The sequence below is a fragment of the Ornithodoros turicata genome, unplaced genomic scaffold (assembly GCF_037126465.1).
Source record: "Ornithodoros turicata isolate Travis unplaced genomic scaffold, ASM3712646v1 Chromosome33, whole genome shotgun sequence".
NCBI lineage: Eukaryota > Metazoa > Arthropoda > Arachnida > Ixodida > Argasidae > Ornithodoros > Ornithodoros turicata.
In genome coordinates, this window is record NW_026999359.1 from 1,008,260 (window position 1) to 1,015,255 (window position 6,996).

At 41.3% G+C, this 6,996-nt stretch overlaps 1 long non-coding RNA gene across 1 annotated transcript; it reads left to right on the plus strand.

Annotated features, from left to right (window-relative positions):
* The first annotated feature begins 1,068 nt into the window (after positions 1 to 1,068).
* Positions 1,069 to 1,734, plus strand: LOC135373865 (uncharacterized). Its single transcript, XR_010416629.1, has 2 exons — positions 1,069 to 1,109; positions 1,312 to 1,734. It is a non-coding gene; the product is annotated as an uncharacterized LOC135373865 (long non-coding RNA).
* The last annotated feature ends 5,262 nt before the right edge of the window (positions 1,735 to 6,996 follow it).

The following is a 6,996-nucleotide window of genomic DNA, read 5'->3' on the forward strand; positions in this document are numbered from 1 at the left end:
TTTTCCCACTTTTGCAGATATCCCACTGCCAAGTTTTATTCCAAGGTGGCCAGCCTACTTGTGTCTGAGCACAGTAACTTGGCCGACACTAAGGGCAGTGGCTATGTGAGTTGCTGATGGAATGAAATGAACTATTACTTGAGCGTAATGTTTGTGAAGGGCGCAGCATCTGTATAAGATGCAGTCTAAAAAGCTGATTGTTTTCAGGACTCTTGGGTTATAGGCTTAAGGAACAAGTTCAAAAATGAGCGGCGCAAGTTGTCTAACAACGAAGTGGTAGAACAATCCAGAGCTAAGTATGGTGTGAAGAGAAATGTTGCAAAGGACAAAGCTAGTACTACTACAATGCAGCGCAACAACATATCCAGGCTACCTGTATGCACCAGTCATGTAAGCTAATTCTGTCACATGTACTTGAATTCTTTACACAGGATAATGCACACGGCACATCTGATACCAGTCAGCATGAATCGTGGCTTTCAAATGAATACCTCAAACAAAAACCGGACATTTCTCAAATGCTTGTGCACTTGAGAGAAAGCTTTCAAGAGCGGTCCAAGAAAATGAAAACAGCCAAGGTTTTAGACTGTACAATGGAGTACCCTTATGTCATGGATTTCAGAATGGTAAGTAAATATACTTATAAACGGGGCCAATGCCATTGGGTTTGCCTTTCCAGTTCATGCACGAGTTTGAGCTACTCACACAAAAGGATGCTGTGAAAGGCGTAGAAGATGCAGTATACAAAGTGCTGCACATCGTGGCAACAAAAGACGTACGCTGTTCCGAAGAAATCAAAAATAGCATTCTCAATCTGGACCGGTTCCAGGGATGTCGCAGGCGTAAAAGGCGTAAGTACTATTTGCCTCACAACATTATGATACAATTGCTGCACTGTTATAAGTGCTGAATTAAAGTCATGTACAGATTTAACAATGTTGGTCATATTATTTGCTCTTCCATCTATGGAGTGATTCAACTGAGGATGTTGATTTAATGTATTGTTTCCATTCTCCTATTCAGATCTGCAAGCTTTGCTTGTTGCAAGAGCCCTGGCTGAGATGTACAAAGAGAAGAGAGCCATGGGGAGCTTATTTGCTCACGAGTCGGTAAGCATTGCGTTTTATAACAATGAGGTCAGGGTAGTTATAAAATTAAGTTGGATTACAGGCAAACACCGGGGGACGAGATATTTGCATGTATTCGTTCCAGACGCAGTCTGTACATGTGAAGTGATAAAAATATGGAAAAACAGCCCGGTCACATTGTATCGCTTGCCTGTTAGTGACATTGTGGCATTTACCATCGCAGGCTGAGAACGTTCCTGCGACGCCCTACATCTCCTACACTGGGACCTCTCTGTAGGACGGAAGCCTATTAAAACTTGTTGTCGAGAACGTCCCCCTGTTTCACGTTGTCGAAGGAATGGAAGGAGTCAGCAGCATTTTGGCGGCATACTGGATCTTCAATGCTTCCTACTGCGCACAACACATGAAAACGCTAAGTTTTTTGAACATGCAATTGGACTACGAGCAACCATACTCCGGGTGGCTGTAGCGTCTCTTCTGAAAAAATACAGGGCACTGAGTTAAGTGACAAAGTGTTGACCACCAACATATTTAAAGTTTGTTACTGTTAAACTTCCCAGCTCATAGCTCATTCAAGTTTTCTAGTCATTATACATCCACATGTATTTTTCATTATGTTTAATAAAAGGAGAACTTTTATAAATGATTGCCTGTATGTCGGCTGTGCATGTTTACACACATATTTAATCACCTTAATGTGCATACATATATGGACCTCAATGTGAGTATATGCAATATGCTGGTAATTGTGAATACACAGTTATCAGCATATTGCCACGAACCCAGCAGTTTTATTCGGCGTTACACCCTTTACACCCTAATTGCCACGAGAGTGTCAAAATACACCTTTAAAGGTGTGCGCCATGAACATTTTGATATACACCCTTTAAGGTGTAAAACGATTTAGAGTGTACGAAAAATCCTGTGTTTTTCCGCGTTTCTGTGTTTAGCAGGTATGTTTCAATACAGCCAGTATGTTTCAAACAGCACGCCCTTTTGGTTTTATTTCCGCTATGCGATCAACGACATTTATTCGTAGAGAGCTATTGCCATGTATTATAATTAATTTTATGACGTCTTACTTGAAAGAAATTTAATTTCATGAATGTAACTACGAAATTTGCAAATGGTATGTAATATTGTTTGCCAGAAAGGGGAAATATTTCGTGTCAAATTTACCCCATTTCATTACGAAGTACATTCCCTACTACAATGGTATTGAAGTTGGTAATACAATGATAAGTACAATGGTAATTTGTCTGTATCTTTACCGAATCTGCGAGTTTCTCTGTGTCCGATTCAGCGATTACCATTGTATCAGGTGAAGTCGGGAATAGACCAGTAAAATGAGATAAATGTCAGATGCGCTTTCTGTCTATGTGAAAAACGTTACATTCACTTTACACGCTGCGGACTTGAGTTGACGCGATTGAAGAGATTTGTTAAAATGAGGGAAAAAAAAAAGAACTCGATGGCGAAAGTTCTCTAAAGATGAATATATTCCTGCATATTTTCCCCACTTTTCCCTTTATTTTTGACATGATTACTAACATATTCCTTTGCCGTGAAATGTTGATTAGCTGCAGCCAGCTGCCAAGCTTGCATAGCCAAGCCGTAATTGGGATAGCAGACGTAAACGTTTTTCAAACGTAAGGTTCAGTGTCGACGGTATTCACGTTAAAGTTGCGTACCTCCCATCGTGAGAACGCACGTCAACATAAGAACGATGCGCACAAAAAATGTTTTGTTGTCTGTGCTTTCCCGCTCCCAGACTCAGATTTTTCTTTCTGTAGGTATGATAGGCCCTTTCTAAACACTCTATCAAGAAACTGAAACAGACACCGTCATGAGGCCCACTAATATTTCGGCCGTTTCGCAGAAAATTTAATTTTCGAAAAGCGCGGGAGTTCTGATCACGCCGCCGCCGCCGATACCAGCGTAACGCCGAATTGCGCCTATTCACACCACCGCCGCCAACCAAAAATTTGGTCCAACGTCGCCGCCGATAAAAACAGCATCGACGCACATCTCTATGGAAAACTGCCGAAGGGGCCGCTCCTTGTGTGAAGGGGCCGGTATTTTCATCATTCACGAATTAATTGCTTGCACAAAATGAACGCAAATGTTGTATTCGGTACCAAGGGAGGCTGTTCGTGTACGGTATGATGCTCACCTAATTTTTTCGCATCCTTCCGAAGCCTTCCTTTAAGTGGTAATAGGTAAACGACCATTCTCTGATCTCCCGCGTGTTATATATTCGTTTGCGGAGAGTGACGAGGACAGCCTACACTGATAGAAAAAAAGGTATAAAGAAGGTATAATAATGGGCTATTGTACCTTTTTTATACCTTCTGTTGTTCTTTGGAGGGTATAGAAAAGGTACAAAGTGCCGATTTATACCTCCAACCATGCACAAGGGTATAAAAGAGATATGAAGCAGGGATAACGTAACATATTTATACCCCATCCTCACGTGTTTATACCTCGTGTATAACATACAACCGAGGCTATACCTGCTAAGATATAGCTGCAGGCTGTTTATACCTTCATCGTTTTTATACCTTTACTTGCATCACGTGTTGGATCACATAATTTTCTTTTGGTGAAGCGGTGTCATTTTGAGCTAAACAGTAATTTGTTTAAGAAACACAGACTTCGTTAGAGTTGCATCTACAACCTATAGCTTGAGTTTATGACTCTTATATGTGTACCTGAAATAATTAAAGGGACCGAAAAGTGAAAAATAACCCCCATATTTTTGCCCACTGTCGTGCACAACATCGTTGTTTGATTAGATACAGAAAGCATTACTTCTCAATTCGGCATATTTTTTATGTATAAATATTTTGAATATTGCCGGAACATGGACGGTGCTGCCAGCGAACGGCGAAAAAGAGCAACTTGGGTTTCAGGTCCAGGGCTCCCAGGGATTGGTCAACCCTTACCACGTGAGAGTTAATTTTGTAGAGAACAAAGCTGACGCACATTATCTTACAGCTAAACGCCATTTTAAAAATGACGCTCACTTCCATAGCTTTTACGTTAATAAAGCATTCAGCTACTTCGCCGCTACGAGCTACGACCCGCCGCGCCATCTGCAAGGCCGTCTGTGTTATCGCGTTTATTGTTTACGTCGTGGGTGGTCGTGTTGGTCGCGCGAAGAGAAGTGAATGACATGTTCGTGGTTGTTGTGTCAATTATTCGAGAGACGTACATATGCCTGGTGTAGTTTTGGTGTTGGGGGATGCAAAAATCGTGTTCGTTCACCATCGGCGGCGGGCGTTTTCTACCACAAGACTCAACAGGCGAGTGCGCGAAAGCGAATGTGGTTCGAAACACTCGGTTAGCAGATGTAGCAGTCGTGTCGTGTGTGCTGTTCTCATTTTGCTGCCGATGACTACGAAGATGCCGTAGAAGGCGAATTGCGAAGACGTCCGAAGCACACACTGATGCTCAGTACCCATTGATTTCGCTTCACCGAGGTGACGGGTTCAACACAACGTCTTAGGTATGTACAGGCGTCACACATGTATAAATTATAATATAGCGACGACGTATTCCATTTCACTTATGTTATCCTACTTGTCCCGTACTCAACATTGTCAACATCAACAAATTTAATTTTAGGGGCCTTCCAGTGTTGAAGTGGCGCAAGACTGCTTCGTGTGTGTGTGATCCAGGCACTCAAGTTGACATGACAGAAATAGCTGAAAGCAGGTATGCAAAGTCCATAGATGGAAGCACTAGATTTGCTACGTGTTGCAGACTTTGCGACATTTTTTTTAGTCTTTGGACAGGTGCAGAACATTAGTATGACGTCAACAAGGGGAGAAGAAACCGATCAGAACTACTAGCTTGTTTGAAGGGTACAAGAATACTTCCTGTTGAGATGTAGTTATGACTTTATGACTAAGGAACGCTAATTAATTTTCTAGAGATGCATACTCTACACTTGAATGCCCAGTGAAACAGCAAACGTTCGTTGTCTTTGAAGCCCCACTACTGGAATTGTTCAATGTGTGTCAGAGCTGCAGTGAGCCATGCAAGGTTACCACATCATATTGGTCCTAAATTTGCAGAGTTCCCCTACCTAGGACGCAACTGTCATTTCTCTTTATTGCTTTTCCGATCCTGCCTTCTCACAGATTAATGTGGTTCACCATACACTGCATGGCACTGCCTTTCTCTATACTCATGCTTTCGGTTTCTTGTTCTGTTGAATAAATCTTTACTTGAGTTTGCAGCCATCACGCTGTCTACTGTGTTTGCCCCTCACCAATATTGATGTGCTGTAACGGTATAGCACATCAACATGCCAACAACCTACCAAACAACCTTGCCTAGTCCTACTTATGGATGGAAACTACACGATGTGGTGACATCCACATATAGAAAGTTTTAGTCGACGGAGATTTGCTGTTTTTGTACAACCTTCATTGTACATTTCTTTTGTCTCACTTAGCATGCCTGAAGAAATGTTCTGATCTTCATCAAGATGACAGGCCATTGTTCGATCTGCAGCATTATTGTTCCTGTAATCTTTTCACCAACGGAGAATACAAAAGTGAACAAATGGTAAAATATAACTAGCTCGTTAAATTCAAAAGGGAAAGACAAAGCTGTTTATACTTCTCTTGTTTATTTTGTTGCAGGTTTTACAACTCTATCAAGTACGTCAAAACATCAGAGGGCAGGAAGTCCTACTCTGTTTCCTAAATCCCTGGATAATAAAAAGAAAGATATAGTTTGAGTTGTGGCAAAATGTTTCTTCTGCTCTTATATTATATTTCAATTAAATGTTACGATGCATTTGTAGTGTACACTGAAGCGAGTTTCAATTTGCAGGGCTGTCAAAAGTACTTTACAAAAGTACATCTCAATTACAGTAACAGAGAACTTATGCAATAAATTATTTAGCCATTTTGAAGTACTATGCACACCAATGGTGCATGATTAACTTTGAACCCGGATCAAGGGTTAATAATACTTGAAGTCAGCCTTCAAGTCCTCCTTTACAAATGTTAGTTGGTGACATGATAATGAATCAGTTACAAGTACTCCGTTTGGCAAAACAGAGTTAATTAAGTGTTAAATCCCAATCTTGGTTCAATTATTAGTTTTCATTTGGAAACGTGGTCACTAAGAAGTATACTAAAAGGTTATGAACACAGTTCAGCTGAATGACACTGATGAAAATTATCTTACTTACTCCTCACATATACAATTGAGACATGAGTATAACCTACAAATACATCTATGCCCACAGGTTATTTAACCCTCCAGGAACAAACTAGTAATTATAATATGCTGTGACAGCAAACAAAAATCAATGAGAAAAAATTGCAGCAAACAAGAAATGAAAATATGCTGATAACATTTCTACAGGTCAGCGCACTGATGGGAAAGCATCCCTCATAGCATGCATGACGCAGATCCGAGATCCAGTGGAGTACTTTCTATTGTATTTTCTCGGAGCACCCCATATCCTTCTTGTGAATGGCCGGCAGGTGGTATAGCGGAATTTCCTGCAGAAATATGAGTTTTCCGTCCAGTTTGCCGTTCAAGTAGCACGTAAAGACCACACGGCGCTGCCGTGTATGTTGCCATGCTCTTCGGTTTCTCGGACGTATGTAAAAGACACTTGCAGTACTTCGGTGTCAAGGCACAGTATTTCGAAATATTCGTTAGTTCTGATGCAGTTGTCTGTCTGCTTTTCACACGCATTCTCTACCTCTGGGCAGCAAAAACCGTAGTATCCATCCGTAGTATCCGTCGGTTTGCATTTCACACATGAACACCTGCACGACGAAAAACCAGCGCTTGTTTCGGCTTACACAAGTGCTTCACCCTGATACATGGAAATTTCACAAAGCAGTCCATGTTCACGGCACGGTGAGATACTGCTGAG